The sequence below is a fragment of the Saccopteryx bilineata genome, chromosome 1, assembly GCF_036850765.1.
Source record: "Saccopteryx bilineata isolate mSacBil1 chromosome 1, mSacBil1_pri_phased_curated, whole genome shotgun sequence".
NCBI classification, from domain to species: Eukaryota; Metazoa; Chordata; class Mammalia; order Chiroptera; family Emballonuridae; genus Saccopteryx; species Saccopteryx bilineata.
Genome location: NC_089490.1, coordinates 336,138,778 through 336,156,322, shown reverse-complemented (window position 1 = coordinate 336,156,322; position 17,545 = coordinate 336,138,778). Strand labels below are relative to the sequence as shown.

Genomic DNA, 17,545 nt, shown 5'->3' with positions numbered 1-17,545 from the left:
ACCTCAGTTCTGTGAGAGAAAAATTACTTTTCCCCACTGTTTCTGATGCTCTTATTTTGGGATTTGTATGCCACGTATCCTAATTCTCAGTATTACAAGTACAAAAAACATGAAAGGGCTTTAAGGAGGATGTGACAGCTGAAGCTTACTGAAGAATGGAAGGTCATTAGGTGACAGGGCATCAAAGAAGGACGAGCATGTGCAGGGTAATAAGAATACAGTGTGGTCAGGAACTAGAACTTCCAAATAGTGAAGATACAGGGTCTATTGTGGGCAAGAGCTAGAATGGGGCATGTGGGGAAGGCATGACAGGTACCAGTAAAAAGCCTTAAATATACTAAGGAATTAAGATTTTGTGAAGCAATTCAGGACTAGTAAAGGTTCTTAGGTAGTTGTATGACAGGATGACAACTGGATTTTAGACTAATTCAGAGAGCTATGTGGACTAGAAGAAGGAAAAGCAAGAGACAGGTAGACAAGTGTACAAGCACTGCAGGAGTCCTGAGAGTACAGAGGCCTGGCCTAAGAGCCTTGACAAGGAAGAGGATGGGGCGGAAAAGAGATAGTGAGGAAGCACACTATGTAAGAATTAGTAATGCTGGACTATGAAGCATAAGGAGGTCAGATGACTCCTAGAAAGGTAATATGTCCTGGACACAAGTTAATGGCAATGTTATTCACCAAGACAGGGAATGAAGGAGAAAAGAAAAGAAACAACAAAAACAAAAATACAAATTAAAGGCAGGCTTTGTGGAATAGGTAGGAGGGAAGCAGAAAAAGAAAACAGTAACAGTGAAGGATTTTTTTTCATGTCTGGCTTTTGTATTCAGGTTACAAATTAAATATCACTGTCTCCAAGAAGCCTTCTTGAAATCCTCTTCATAAAGAAGCCGTTGCGCCCTGGCTGGTTGGCTCAGCGGTAGAGCATCGGCCTGGCGTGCGGGGGACCTGGGTTTGATTCCCGGCCAGGGCACATAGGAGAAGCACCCATTTGCTTCTCTACCCCCACCCCTCCTTCCTCTCTGTCTCTCTCTTCCCCTCCCGCAGCCAAGGCTCCATTGGAGCAAAGATGGCCCGGGCACTGGGGATGGCTCCTTGGCCTCTGCCCCAGGCGCTAGAGTGGCTCTGGTCGTTGCAGAGTGACTCCCGGAGGGGCAGAGCATCGCCCCCTGGTGGGCAGAGCGTTGCCCCTGGTGGGCGTGCCAGGTGGATACCGGTCGGGCGCATGCGAGAGTCTGTCTGACTGTCTCTCCCCATTTCCAGCTTCAGAAAAAAAAAGAAAGAAGAAAAAAAAAAAAAAAAGAAGCCGTTGCTCTCCCCATACCCACTATCACATCACTTTGCTTTTTTTCTTTTAGAGTACTTACTACTTTGTAGCTTCCTTTTTGGTTACTGGGTACTTCATCTAGAATATTAGCTTCCGAAGAGTGGTAATTTTGTTTTGGTCCAATAACTGAACTAAAGTGAGCCTGACACATTAGTAGGCACTCAGAAACTTTTGTTACATGAAGGAATCACAGTACCTAACAGCAGTGTGGAACTCAGAGATCATAAATAAAAAGTTTAAAATTAAAGGGACCAAAACAGTCACATAGGAGAGCTCCCCTATCTGATGGATGAAGCTGAGCCCAGCAATTCCTGTAAAGCCCTTCCGCATTTGACACAGTCAAGTAGTTGGGAGAAGACCTGATTTCACGTCCAATATGCCATTTACTAGTGATATAAGATTCATGAAATTCATGACCTTAAAACATTTTTCAGTTTACTTAGCAATATAAAAAATAAGATTTCTTCCTTCATGAGTATTCAAAAAATTAAATAAAATAATATATACTAAAGTGCAGGACTTTCACCCAAGATATTCCAAATCTTTCATTCCCAAATTCTACGTATTATGTATTATACACAATGACAACACTAATGTCCCTTTAGATCTCTTCCCAGCTTGAGTTTTAACTTACACAATGAGATACTTTGTATGCTCACAAATATCCTTTGCTTACCACTTTCTAGAACAATATCCCTCTCTTTGTAGTTTTTTTTTTACCTTTTATTGGTGGGGTATTTAACAACGCAGTGTTTGACCTTAGCTGATTTTGTATCTTCCTCAGTCTCTTAAATCAGTAATTCAGCAAATTAAATTTATTGCAACTATTGTGAGCCAGGGTAGCATAACGCTACTCTTAATGCATGCTGCTCATCCTCTGTGACTTTGAGCAGGTAAGAATCTTTCTTTTGCCTAAGATTCCTCTCTTGTAAACTGGAGATATCAATACACTTGTCAGGGCATTATGGGGATTGCATAAATTGATATATACAAAAAATTTATAGCATATAGTTAAAAATATAAATGGCTACTTGCCTAGCCCGTGGTAGTGCAGTGGATAGAGTACCCACCTGGAATGCTGAAGTCACTGGTTTGAAGCCCTGGGCTTGTCAGGTCAAGGCACATATGATGAGCAATCAGTGAACAGCTAGAGTGAAGTAACTATTTCTCACTCCCACACCCTCCTCTCTTTGTAAAAATCAATAGATAAAATCTTTAATAGAATAATTAGCTACTTTTATTCTTACCATTCATTACAACATGTATGCAATTGCTCAGATCACTCTCATGTGAGCACTATGACATATTTCCTGTGTTCCCCATTTTACCAAATAAGAAAGTAAGGCTCAAAAAGTTTAAGTAATGGGGGGGGAGGGGGGAATGGGAGAGGGAAAGGGGGAGGGGGAGGGGCACAAAGAAAACAAGATAGAAGGTGACAGAGGACAATCTGACTTTGGGTGATGGGTATATAACATAATTGAATGACAAGATACCCTGGACTTGTTATCTTTGAATATATGTATCCTGATTTATTGATGTCACCCCATTAAAAAAATAAAATTATTTAAAAAAAAAAAAGTTTAAGTAACTTTCCCAAGTTCACACAGCTAATATAGTGGCAGTTTTGATACTCAAATTCAAGAGCCACTTCTGTTATCCCCCCAAGTCCACGCTTTTGGCCATGCCGATATCATGTTCCATTTTAACAGAACCAGATCATTTTGCTATGAAAGCAAACATTTATTAAGTAACGTTGTCATTAAATATACAAATAAAACTTTTGGCCACTGTAGTTCGTAAAATGAAGAGCAATAGGGATTAAGGGAACGGCAAACTCAGTGATATGGTGATTGTCAGGGAAAGCTCCTGAAAGACTTGGGGAGAGCCTTGATATTTGATTAATTGTTTCTAATTACACTGAGCCCCTGGTTACTACAGTGACCTACCTAAAGGTCAACTCAGATCAGCTTTCAGCAATATTCTGGCCTGCAAATCTCTTTTCTCAATCTTGTAGGGACCCTTGGGCCAAACTGCTCAAGCACAGGTCATGCCCCCCTTTTTAATTACCCCATTTACAACTCATAAAGGGTGACATGTGTCAGCAGAATAGCCTTGGGGGGGCATTTCATTAACTTGATCATGTCTGAACCTGGGGTCATGTGCCTTGCACAGACAACTTTGCTAGCAGTGGCTGTATGTTACTAAGTTAACAGGGGACAAGTTCAGTTTATTACCTATAATGAATTCACAAAACCAATCGTTTTCATTGGAAGCCTTTTCGAGAATCACAATGGGTTAGAAAGACTAGATGCTTTAACAATCTTGATGATTTATGATACAGCCCACACTGTGCTATCCCCTCAAAATAATAAGCAATGTATGCTGGCATCTAATTTTATACTTCCAAATCAAAGAGATCAAACTCTTTCCACTTTCTAGCTCTAAGTCATTTGTTCTCAACTTTGGTTGCATTAAAATAATCACCAGGGGAGGTTTTAAACGTCCATTTTCTATGCCCGGGCTCCAGTCAGGCCCATTAAGAAGGAATCTCTGCTCCTGGAGTCCAGACATCAGTACTTTTAAGGCACAGAATGGATAAAATGTGCATCTAAGGTTGAGAACCACTGCTTCAGGGCATCAGGGAAAGTATTAGCAATGCAGTTAAAAACCAGCGAACAATTCCCTGAGAGTGGCTTTAAACTGATTATGATGGGCTATAGTTCCTTTGCTCCTCTCTGCATGCTGGTTGACCTATCTGGCTTTATTATTTCATGAACAGTTTTCCTTCAAGGGACACCTCATTAGACTGCCATTCTTTGAGTTTTATGCTCCCTGAGTTTCCAAAATAAACGCCCCTGGGCAAAACATCATTTGGAGCACTTGGTGGAAATCAGGATAATCAAAACATGGGGCTATGGCTGCTCCTGCAGCAGCAACTATGCTTTTCCACCAAAGGAAAAGCTCATAAAAGTTCATCCTGTTATTCAAATACTCACAGAAACCTGGACCTTCTATGTGATAACTTTGGGAAATAAATGAGGCCTGAAATATGACATATTATTAAAGGGAAGACACTAGGAGACATTAACTGTTGAAAGCCACATTGCAGAGAGCTCCCAGCATGAATGGGGGTGGGACAAAGCCTATTTGTATTTGATCCTATTGTCATAGGAGAATGAATCACTTGGGTCTTTTGAAAACCAAATCATCAAGAAGTTTTTGTTGTTGTTGCTCAAAATGTTAATTATTTTTTAAAGGAATATTTTAAGGCCAGTGGCCATGGCCAGCAGGTTCCCATTGGATTCAGGCAGATGGTGAAGGAACTGTGGAGCCAGAAGATGGTAGAGCATCTTGTTTATTAAAGTCTCATAAAAGCAGACAAGCAAGCAGGCAGGTCAAAACTGTTTTTCCCTCTTTCTCCAGACTCACTAGAAGAAAAGGCCAGGGCCTTTTCTTCAGCAAACAATGGCCCCTCCCAATGGCAGCAGGGAATCCACAATTTATAGTCATTCTCCACCTGAGGGCAAGCACCTGCAGCATTACATAGGCTATACACACATGGTGCTGCCCCCGCTCATTCACCAATCAGGCAAAGCACAAGTGAGCAAGCCTAACACACTTGTAACACATTTGTTAGCCCAATAGGTATCTTCAAAAAAAAAAATCAGAGATCAGAGGTAACTGAGGGCCATATTCCAGATTCTGTATTAGTGCTTCTTATTCATGACTTTATTTCATAAATGGACCCATGAGGTAGGCAATTTTATCCCACCTTATGGGAGAAAAAAACTGAAGTACAGAATTTTTAAGTTATTTGCCAAGTGTTATAAGGAATAGTCAGTGAACCAAGAAGAATATAAATGCATGCCCACCAGAAAACAAAGCCAGAGTAATTTCCACTGTCTATATCACACACTTCTCAAAAATAAAGACAATCAGTCTTTGAATGAGTTCAAATAATGATGTGTGGGCATCAAAGGAAAGGTTTATATTGGAATAGTCACAAAAGAAACAAGGTGTCTGAGCAATTTCCCAGAGAATATGTAATGATAGTCATTCCCCAAGAATCGGTTCCTAAAATGTTTCAATGTAGAAAAGTCAATTTAAAAGCTCAACAAAATTTAACAAGAGATTATAAAATACTCTAAGTATCACATAAAATTCTTGAGACCCTAGGAAAATGATATTTTAGTATTTCTGCTTTTTAAAAAATGTGTGAAGTAGGGTTATTAGCTTCATTCCAACTGTAATACTCTAAAAATTGAGGGAAGACAATGTAAAGGTTTAAGGCATTTCTCTTTATTACTCTGTTCTCATTTATTTTGCTGATTTTGCTTTTCACTCAACTATCTCTCTTTCTTTCTATTCCTTCTATTTGATCTCACCAGATAATCATGATTTTTTATCATATATAACTGCTTATATTTTCTTTATTTTAAAGAAAAAGCACTTTAAAAGCATCATACTTTTAAATGAGTAGTTATGCATATAAGCCTGTTACATTTTGCAAATCAAGCCAATAAACTGAGCACACCACCCCCCCTTGGGTAGCAGCATGCACCTTAATCCATATGGTCATGTGACTCAAACTGAAACACACACATTTTACCTGATAAATTACCTTTCCACATTAAAACTTACTTCAGTAACACAGCTAAATTTGACTAATGCAACTGAATACAATGATAACAAATTAAAATCCTTCTATGTGCATGAATCTGAGCTAAATCCTTCCTGGAATTCAAAGATAAGCTAAATACAACTTTTTTTTAAGGCAAATATAAAATGTAAAGAACTATTACTAAACAAGAAAGAATATGGTAAGTACTAATTCGGCACAGTAACAATGAACGTTTGTTGAACATCAATGAGTCAAACAATATCTAAATATAATTTTTATGCTTCCAACCAGTGATCTCTTAATTCTTCACTCAGCATTTATATCTCTCTCCTAGGTGTGGGTTTGTGCTTAAGTTCTGTCTCTTGGGATATAAGTGAAAATTGTATTTTAAAGGAAGAAATGGTGTTCATCTCTTTGTCGCTCTTCTAACCTACTCCTTGGTATGTCATCATGGTACTACACACACAAGGGCAACATCCAAGGGTGGAAAAGCAAGAAAATAAGGTGTGTGAGTGGGTCTCTTTAAAACTTTGTGGAGCTGAACGAATATTCCATTTCTGGACAACACACATGGACTGTCACATGTGAGAGAAATACATTTCTATCCCACAAAAGCACTGTTATTTTGGTCTCTGCTATATGTAACTGAACATATGTACTAATTAGTATGTGATGAAAGACAGTTATTACTCTACTTACAGATGAGGGAATAGAATCAGAGAAGATAATTTTCTAAGGTTACCCAGCTAGTAAATGGTAGAATCAAAGAAGCCCAAAGTCTACCCTCTTTCCACTAAAACAGGCAACTTTGTGTGAGTTAAATACAATAAAAATCAAGGAGAAAGAAGACCTTAATTTTGCCTAGCATAATTGATGAGGGATTCTTGATAGAGGTGGCAGTTTAATGAAATCTTAAAAAGACGGGTATGGAGGAAAAGACATTCTGGGCTAATGGAACAGAGTGAACAAAGGCAAAAAGATAAGAAAGTATACAAAAGGCTCAAGAAAAACTTGTAATCTATTGATGTTTAGTGATCACTATTGTTTCTTGGCTTTCTTTATTCAACATATACTTAGGGTACCTACTACAGAGTGGGCACAAAAAAGTACCTAGTCATGAAAAAGCATGTCTATAAATTCCCCAAAATATGAGAAGATGATACTACTGGCAATGCCCACAGGATAAAATCCAAATCCCCCATCAAGCAAACAAGGTCTTCACAATCAGACTCAATCCTACCCTTCCCAACGTCACGCTACCTCTCTATCCTTCCGCCACAAAGATATCAGAACATGTGAGTTTCCAGGCCCCTGACCTTTGCACATAGAGTTCCCTTTCCCTGGAATGACTTTTCCTGACTCTACCTGGAAGCACCTTACTTATTTTTCAAGAGTTAACTAAAATTCTACCTTTTCCTGATTTCTCAAATGGGATGGTTCCTTATAGTATATTTCTTTAATGTAGTTTCCTCACATCTTTTCTTCACAATTAGGCAATAAAATATCCCCTAATTTTTGTGAGCAGTGTATGTGTATATCTTACCTAATTTATGGAGCAATGGTTTTCAAGGCATATTCTCTTTTGGTCAGTAAGATTGAAGCCATGTATTACCCATTTTGTGAATAAGAAGTTGGAAGTTGGTGGGTTAGTTTTCTTAGCCCAATATTTTTAACCAGAGGTGATTATTCTCCCTGAGGGATGTTTAACAATAGCTAGAAACAGTTTTGGTTATCACAGCTAGGACAGCCCCTTAAAACAGTGAATTTATTTATTCAGTTCTCTGTTTATTTAGCCAGCCAGCCCAGCAAAAAAAAACCCCAAAAAACAAAAACAAAAAACGTGCTGGAGTATAGAGGTAACAATGGTGGGAAAGATAAATCAATTTATTTCCTGTGCTTACAGAGTTTATACTGTGGAAAGAAATATCAGCCATCAAATAAACAGTGCAATGTGGTAACTTCTAAGGAGAAGAAGAGCCTATAGTGGAAGCACACAACAGGAGCATTATGCCTAACCTCAGTTTCCCAGAGAACCACCATTCAAGCTGAACCCTTTGCAATGTTTAAGGATGAACCAGGCAGAGATAGGCAAGGGATGTTTTACTACCTTTTGCTTCTTATACATTAGTCTATAGTCTCCACTAGACTATGAAATTCAATGTTTTTAAAAGCATCCCATGTGATTTAAACAACAACAAAGGCAACAACTTTGGAATAAAATACTGGCTCAGATTAATAATAAATGTGTTACCACTGCACTTTAGTGAATCCCTATAGTTCTAGTTTGTCCTTCCTGTATGCAGTATTTCCTACTCTATCCTGCACCCCCACTTCAGTTCAGCATCCAGAAGCTTCTCTGGATTTCCATTAGCATCTCTCAAATTTTAGTGTGTACAACAATCACCTGCAGTGCTTATAAAAACATAGATTCCTTGGCTGCACACTCAGAGATTCTGGTGCTATCGATCGGGGGAGAGTTGGAGATTCTGCAATGCTACTAATCCTCCTGGAGGGACCCGATGCTACCAGTTCACAGATAGCATCTTGAGCAGCATTGCTATAGAAAAAAATATATAAATATTTTTTTCAGAATTATTTTCCTTTTTCTCAACCTGCTCTGCCAGGCTGAGCTCCTTGGAATTAGTGACTTTTTGCCCAAGTATGCACAAGGCACACATGTGCTGTCAGAGGAATCATTACCAGAAAAAAAGGGCCTCTGTGGTGAATCGCACACATCAATCACATTCCCCACTCGAACAACTGTTTTATTTTCCCATTGACTCCCACCTTAGTCAATAATAACAAGCTTACATATGGGGGCTTCCCAGCAGATGGGGAGTTATGAGTAGAGTAGCCTGCTAACTGCCCTCTATAAGGGTGCCACAGGGAAAAAGATTAAAGGAGGTTTATGAATGAGTAAGTAGGTCAGGTCTTTTACTAACTTAAAAAAAATTTTTAAGAGTCTTTTCAGTAAATAGAAGTTTTATACTTTTACAGAAAATGATGAGGAATCACTGAACCTTTAAAGATGCTTTCAATAATTGCTTGCATTTGCTTCCATGTGTGTTATGTATAAGAACCTTACAAGTTAATAAGCTTTTAAGGGCCATGAGGACAGGGACCATATCTTTCACATGAGCATTCCTACTGTTTTGAACAGAGTGGTGACTATTTAGAAAATATGAAAACACTCAACTCTAAATAGAACAAAATGAAACCAACTCACAAAAGTTGTAAAAATAATTTTAATGATTAATTAGGTAATATATATTTCCATAAATTGAGTTATATTAAGAATATAGTCATTTCTCAATAAATATTAGCTCCTTTCCCCTATTTTTATTATTTACTATCTAGAACAGTTCTGTCTAATAGAATGTTCTGGAATGATGAACACATTCTACATCTGCACAGTTTAATATTGTACCCATTAGCCAAAGTGGCTACTAGGCAATTAAAATATGGCTAGTACAAGAGAGAAGCTGAATTTTAGTTTTATATTATTTTAGTTAAATCTAAACAACTAGTCCTTAATTTAAGAACCTAAGGTGGGAGGCTTACAAACACTGTCTAGGAGAGTATGAGTCTAGAAGCCAGCACAAATAGGAGTAGCTCATCATTAAGTGAAAATTTGTTGAGTTTGAATTGATCCTTTTTTCCTATAAATAAGCATATGTTTAAGGTGAAAAGTGAAAAGGGGACCTACCACAAGGTCAGGCCAAAAGACCTAGTGAAAGAACAGACATAGCAGGATTCAAACTGAGAAAAAGTTTCAGTCATATTGATCAATGTTTCTCCAACCTGAATACGCATGCACATAGCTGGGCTCTTTGTTTATGATTTAGTATTCTGATTCAGGAGGTCTTGAATGGGACCTTAGAGACTATACTCACAACCTCCCAGATAATAATGATGCTGCTAGTCAAGCGCCACATTTCCAGAAGCAAAGACCAGATGTGGAAAGGCCCATGGACCCACAGTATTGCGATTTGCCCTCTCTCTGATATTGCTATGGCCTCTGCATTCTTATCTCAGCAGTTCAAAATTAAGTCAAAGTATGTTTTATTTTATAAAAGGGACACGACACTCCTTCCCCACTCTTATAATGAACATTTCTTAAGCACCTTCTACATTCTAGGAAGAGTACTCATAACAATCCCTGCAAGTCAAATATTATTACCCCCATTTTACACATGATAAAACAGAGGTTGAGCTAAATAATTTGACTTACCCAAAACTCACCCAAGTACTGACTGGCAGAGGTGGGCTTAGAACTTAGTGCTCCTGATTCTGAAGCCTAGTCTTTCTCCTCTGGCTATCTTGTTACTCAAACTGTGGTGTACAAATGAGCATCAGGCTCACCTGGAGTTTATTAGAAATGCAGGCTGGCAGGTCTCATCACAGACCCCCCCCCCGAATTAGAATCTGCATTTTATACACATTAATATTTGATAAGCACTCTTATGTTCCATCTTTTGCCTTTTAGAGCAATGTAATAAGTGGAGGCATACAGAATCTGCTGACTGTGGCAGCTGAGGAATGAATTTAGATTGGCCAGGTTTGACTCTGGAATAAATATTGATGGCTTTGCCTCTATTGCTGAATCCCTCTTGCCTCACGGGCATAGTTAAGCCAAAATTAAGCTGTTTTTCTGGCAGTTAAGGGTTTTTTTATTTCTGGATTATAATACATTCTCAACAGATAAAAAACATCAACAATATAGTTTTAACAGTGTTCATGGGAAAAACTACAAAAAGAAACAAACTTTGTGCTGAAGAATAAAGGTACTAAATTCAGCAAATTCTTCCATAGTATCTTGACATTATTAATCACTGCTGGATGGTTCAAAGAAACGAGAATAATTCTGTTTCCTCTTCCTTCATGAATCATTCTGGAAAACTAGTCAATTAAAAGTGAGCAGCAGCCTACATCACAAGGGTCTGTTAATGCACAACGTGACTTAAAAAATTAATACCTAACTGTCCACTTCGATGATCAAGTGCTTGGTCATCCCACTTCCAGAACATAGCAACTTCTTCCTCGGAGAACTCTTACCCTCAGCTTCCTGCTGCTGGCATCAATCAGAAATGCCATTTAAATCCTGATTAACAACAGCTCTTAAAGTCATGCCCATTCTTTAGTTCCCAGATGATCCTCAGTGCTTCTTTTTGTCCCTGAGCCTGTGTCATCCTTTCTTTTCCCTCATCCCCCTCTTTTCCTACCAAACATCATTCACATTATCGACTTTCCTTTGACCATTTCATACCCTAGACCAGTGGTCCCCAACCATTTTTGGACCACGGACCAGTGTAATGTCAGAAAATATTTTCACGGACCAGCCTTTAGGGTGGGACAGATAAATGTATCATGTGACCAAGGCAAGCATCAAGAGTGAGTCTTAATTGATAAGAGTGTGGTGGTTACGGGGGGAGGGGGGAAAGGGAGAGGGAAAGGGGGAGGGGGAAGAGCACAAAGAAAACTAGATAGAAGGTGACAGAGGACAATCTGACTTTGGGTGATGGGTATGCAACATAATTGAACGACAAGATAACCTGGACTTGTTATCTTTGAATATATGTATCCTGATTTATTGATGTCGCCCCATTAAAAAAATAAAATTATTAAAAAAAAAAGAGTGAGTCTTAGACGATGTAACAGAGGGAATCTGGTAATTTTTAAAAAATAAAACATCATGCCCTGGCCGGTTGGCTCAGTGGTAGAGTGTCGGCCTGGTGTGCAGAAGTCCCGGGTTCGATTCTCAGACAGGGCACAAGGAGAAGTGCCCATCTGCTTCTCCACCCCTCCCCCTCTCCTTCCTCTCTGTCTCTCTCTTCCCCTCCTGCAGCCAAGGTTCCATTGGAGCAAAGATGGCCCAAGCACTGGGGATGGCTCCATGGCCTCTGCCTCAGGCGTTAGAGTGGCTCTGGTCACAATAGAGCTACGCCCCGGATGGACAGAGCATCGCCCCCTGGTGGGTGTGCCAGGTGGATCCCTGTCGGGCGCATGCGGGAGTCTGTCTGACTGCCTCCCCATTTCCAGCTTCAGAAAAATACAAAATAATAATAATAATAATAAATAAATATATAAAACATCGTTCAGACTTAAATATAAATAAAACGGAAATAATGTAAGTTATTTATTCTGTCTCTGTGGACTGGTACCAAATGGCCCACGGACCGGTACTAGTCCGCGGCCCGGGGTTTGGGGACCACTGCCCTAGACCACTCTCTTGTTTCTGCCCCAGAATCATGTTTCTGCCTCCAATGACTTTTAACATTTAAACCTTGCTACACACACACACACACACACACACACACACACACAAAAACCTCTCTGATAATGTTCTAAAGATACTGTGATTATTTTCAAAGAACTTCTATATAAATGATTTTCTTGGCAAATAAAACAGGTGATAGTACTAAGGACTCTCTCATTTTTTAATATAAATTTTACTTTTCAATTACAGTTTACATTCAATATTATTTTATATTAGTTTAATGAGTATATAGCATAGTGGTTAGACAATCATATGCTTTAAAAAATTTCCAGTACACACCTGGCACCGCACACAGTTATTACAATACTATTGACTATATTCCCTTTGCTGTACTTTACATCCCCATGACAATTCTGTAACTACCAATTTGTACTTCTTTATATCTTCACCTCTTTCCCTTAGCTCCCCCAATACCCTCCCCCCACTCCGTCAACTATCAGTCTTCTGTATCTATGAGTCTGTTTCTATTTTGCTTATTCGCTGATTTTATTCTTTAGATTCCGCATATAAGTGAAATCTTATGGTATTTATCTTTCTCTGACTGACTTGTTTCAATTAGCAAAAGCCCTTTAGTAAGGATCCTCTCATATATTATTTGTAATCTAACTCTTCCTTCTTTTCTCTTCTTTCCTCTCCTACTCTCTCTTCCTCACTTCCTCAGGAGGCTTTCCAAGCCACAGTTCTGGAATTTCTGGAACAATTCCCTTGTCTCCATTATTATTTTTACTTCTGGAAACAAGGTTGCAGACAAGTGTCTCACAGGAAAGTAAAGTCATTACACTGCCAGTACCTTCAAGATGTTCCTTTCTTTTCTCATTATTTTCACATAGACATCCTTAATAAAGCAGACACCCTCTCCCTCTATCAGTTTATCCAGGCCCCGTTTGAAGTTTTCATTGTTTATTTTCATTTGACTACTAATACTTTTAAAGTGTAAGATTACTTCTTTGTACCTGCTTTTTTTCTTAAAATGGGACACACACAGATTCGTGGCCCTTTTCTTTAAGGATTTGCTGTGACAAATTAGTTTCTAGTTTAGCAAATACTCATGTGCTACTCCATTTTGAGCTTGCTGACATGACTTGCTTTGGTCAGTGAGTTGTTAGTGGGTGTGATGTGAGCAGAGGCTTTACCCATGATTATGTCCTGGGCTTGTCCTTCTATGCTTCAGCCATCATAATAAAAAGGTCACACGCTGAGTGGTACTGTGCCACCCTCAAGGCCCCATCCTGAAATATGTGAAGCAGAGAGGCCCCAAGCAACCTGGTAATCTACAGCCTGAAACAGCTGACCAGGCCAACCAGCAAACACTTATGGGAGAAATAAACACTTACTGTTCTATGCCACTGAATTTGTGGTTGTTGGTCTTACACCAAATTGGGCTGTTACAGGGAGTAACATTAACAGTAAGTAACTTGTACCATTTATTAATTGAGCTAGGATATTTTATTTGAAAATGAGAGGTTTGCATTTTTTTAACTCCAAGCTAAACTTAACAGGAGTTAAAGCTTACGATTTTTAAGTTTTCCCCACTTTCTACAGCATATTTCCAGAAAATAAATAGAATATAACCACTATGAAACAAAAGCTAGAGAAGGATGGAGAGAACAGAAATTCTAGCATCTCTTTAATTACTTTTATTTTTCTAAAGCAGAAAGAATGGGATTTGTTGGGGTGGCATTCAATATAGAACCCTGAGGCCTGACCTGTGGTGGCGCAGTGGATAAAGTGTCGACCTGGAAATGCTGAGGTCGCTGGTTCGAAACCCTGGGCTTGCCTAGTCAAGGCACATATGGGAGTTGATGCTTCCAGCTCCTCCCCCCCTTCTCTCTCTCTGTCTCTCCTCTCTCTCTCCCTCTGTCTCTTCCTTTCCTCTCTAAAATGAATAAATTAAAAATAAATAAATAAAAAAATAGAACCCTGAATGGCCAGCTGACGGAAGAGGTATATCAGGAGAGAAGAAAACAGCCTTCTTTCCACTAAGTCAACCTTAAGGAGCTGGACGTGAAGACCACACACAGACTCGACTCGTTCTAAGAACAGAGTGTTTTTACAACCTTGCATAAAACAATATTCAATATATAGTGGAGAGGAATAAAAAGATTGAGTGGAAAATGGAAATGACAGAGTATGGGGGATAGGTGGAGGTGGACCACTGCAGGGGGGTGGGGTGGGAAGGTGCACCACTGCAGGGGGGTGGGGTGGGGGGCACCACTATGGGGCGGGGGGGACGAAGAGGGAAAGAGACTTTGCTTGGGGTGATGGGCACACAATGTAGTATGCAGGTAATGTTTTGTTGAGTTGTACCCTTGAAACTTGTATGTTTTTGTTAACCAATGTCACCCCAATAAATTCAATAATAAAAAAATAAAATGTTACAAATTTAAAATAATAAAATAAAATAAGCTTGTCAACAACTATTAAAATCAGCTATCTGGGGAAAATAATAAAATGGACTTCTTTTTTCCTCCTTGCTTTTCCTAGCGCACTTGTGTCCTGGGCTTGTCCTCTTCTGCTTCAGCCATCATAATGAAAATAACAAACTCTGGTTAGTACTGTCCCACCCCCTAACAGGCTTCCTAATGAAATCATCATGATATAGGGGATACCTGCTCTTAATGAGAGACTGACTGTGAACAGAGAGGGTCTACCCAACCCTGGTATGTAGCTGTCTTGTATGACATCATACACAAATGAGTTAATTTGAAGTATTCATGTGTAAGAACTTCAGTGACCCCTTTGTTAATGGCAGACGCTTTAAACACTCTAATGTCCCTTAACTTACCTTCCTTAAAAAAAAAAGCAGAAATCTCTTTAAATAGCTGTTGTATCCTTTTTAGACAGTTAAAAATTTCCTTTGACGACAGATTTCCCATATTTATCCAATTGCTGTTTGCAGGTATGCCAAGGGAGCATTTCCACAAGGACCATATATTTCTAAATCAAAATTACTCATTGGCAGAATTAATACGTTTACTTGTAATGAAATTATTTTTCAGGAGGAATTAATATATAAGTTGAAATTTGTCATTTAGGTAATATTTTTAAAGAAGGGAGTGTTCTTACGCAACATGACTGAAAAGCTCTGGGGAGCTCTAAAATCATTTTTTCATTAATAGAGCTGAAATTATGTGAACAACTAGAACATGAGAAATAAAAGAGGAAAACAAAGTATGGAACACTGGGGAATGAGAAAATAGACTGCAGAGGGAGCAATGATTTGTTCAAGGTTACCCAGTGAGTCAGGAAAAAGGGAAGAGTTGGGCAGACGCTAAATACCCAAAGCATATCTGCATTACTGTCTGTGTACTAAGTAATGTACTTGTGTTTCTCCTATATGGTTGAAGATATTAACATTTACCATTCTCTTGGGGCCTAACCTGTGTGTTATTTCATAAGTGTTTATCAACTAAAACAATACATAAATCCCTACCAACCAAAATTAACAAAGCACCATTTTGCATACATAACCTCATTCCCACAACTAACCACCTATGAGGTAGGTGTTATATTTTTCCTATCTTCTAGATTAATTTAGGTCCAGAAAGATTGAGTGAATCACCCAAGAACACACTACCATGCAAAGTTTCACCATGCAAAGTTGCTCAGCAAAACTAGTTTCTAACTCTTAAGAGAAGGCTCAAAGAGGGTTATATTCAACAGAAAAGAATTGGAGATAGAAAAAAAAAAATTCTTTGAAGAACTCAAAGTCAGACACAAAGTTGATATTTAAGAGACTGGGAGCAGTTTGATTAACTTAATTTATGAGGCTAATCTTATTAGCTAATTAGTTGGGATATCAACTGAGCATATCTGTACAAAACCCTTAGATTCTATTGATAAATGATTTGTGCATGAGGGTATCTGGCAGTTAAGCCACAAAAACCTTAATAGAAGGCTTTGAAATAATATAGAATACCACAAGAAAGCAGTCCTACTTATAAAATTAAATTCCTGTGCTCCATGTCTGCTTCTTCAAATCACTACTCATTTGCTTTGCCAATGAATACAGTAAAGAGATCTATTATGCTAAAGATATTGGATTCCTAAATAAAGACATGGATCTCTGCCCCAAGGGAACTGAAGCCTCTGTGACAAGTAGTCTTCCACCCAAAGCTACAGATAGCAATGGAATAAGGAAGCAAGCTTTGTGTCTAAGCTCAGAGGCAGAAAACAAGAGAGGGAAGGAGGAAAGGAGCACAACCGGCATTAAGATCTCAACCCTACAGCCACGCTGTCTAGGTCCATTGTTGGCTTCATCTCTTTCTGTGCAAACTTGAGAAAGTTACTTAACTTCTTTATGACTCAGGTTCCTCATTTGTAAAATGGAGAAATTAATAGTAACTACCTCATAGGGTTATTACAAGGATTAAATGAATTAATATCTGTTAGTGCTTAAAACAATGTCAGGTATACAGTAATCTCCATATAAATGTTTAATAAGTAAAAGAAGGTCAAAAGGGTGAAAGAGTATTGGACACTCTGTATCCTTAATGCATTGCTTTGCTTCCTTCTAACAGAGTCCTTACTTACTTTTCACAGCTGGGGACACTTGGTTCCTACCAGCAAGCTTAATCCCATTTCTGGTCTGACCCCAAACAACTCTCAATCAGAGAGATTTAAAAACTCCTAGTTCAGTAGTTCAGGTGACTCAGCATTAAATCAAGCTTGCTGTTATTCTTGTCCTGACCCCGTGTCCCAGTTTCCATCACTTGTTCCTGTAATCAAGGCCCCACCTCGTACTCCAGTTCTAGCATCCGCTCCCCTGTGGCTGAGTCCCAGCTCACAGGCCCTGCTCAGGTCCTTCAGTCCCTGTGAGGCAGACATCTCTCGAAGGGCAGCCTCTGCACCAGAAATGCTTTGTTTGGCTCTCATAGCATTTGAACTTTTGAAAATTAGTTGTCTGTGTTTAAAAATTGTAGACTTTTACATAAAAATTCAAAGTTCTGATTTCTATTGGAAACTTGGATGGTTTGACAACACATGGCTCCATTTCCCCTTGGTACTAGCCCGCTGGAGCTGAGTGGCAGCCGCCCCCTTTGGAAGGCCATGTGCTCTCTTTTCCCCATTGCTCTATTTGTTTTTGGATCTGGATCTGTTTGCTTGACCCTTGCAGGTAGTTGAGGTCTAAGACTGAGAACAATTGTATTCACCACGCACTTACTTTGTGCCAAATATTTTTCTAAGAGCTTCACATGCTTTACTTATAGAACCCAAGTTCAGAAATTTGTTAGTTCTTATAGCTATTATCCTTGCAGCCTTTCTCCTTACTTCAAACTCTTTCTCTGTATGGTTCTGTATCTGTTCTTCCTTCCTAATT

The 17,545-nt window shown here is 39.0% G+C and overlaps 1 protein-coding gene across 13 annotated transcripts in view; it reads right to left on the bottom strand.

The window, feature by feature from the left end:
- The window catches only part of DLG2 (discs large MAGUK scaffold protein 2), a 2,196,962-nt gene that overhangs the window by 762,775 nt on the left and 1,416,642 nt on the right, over positions 1–17,545 (bottom strand). The window lies entirely within an intron of this gene.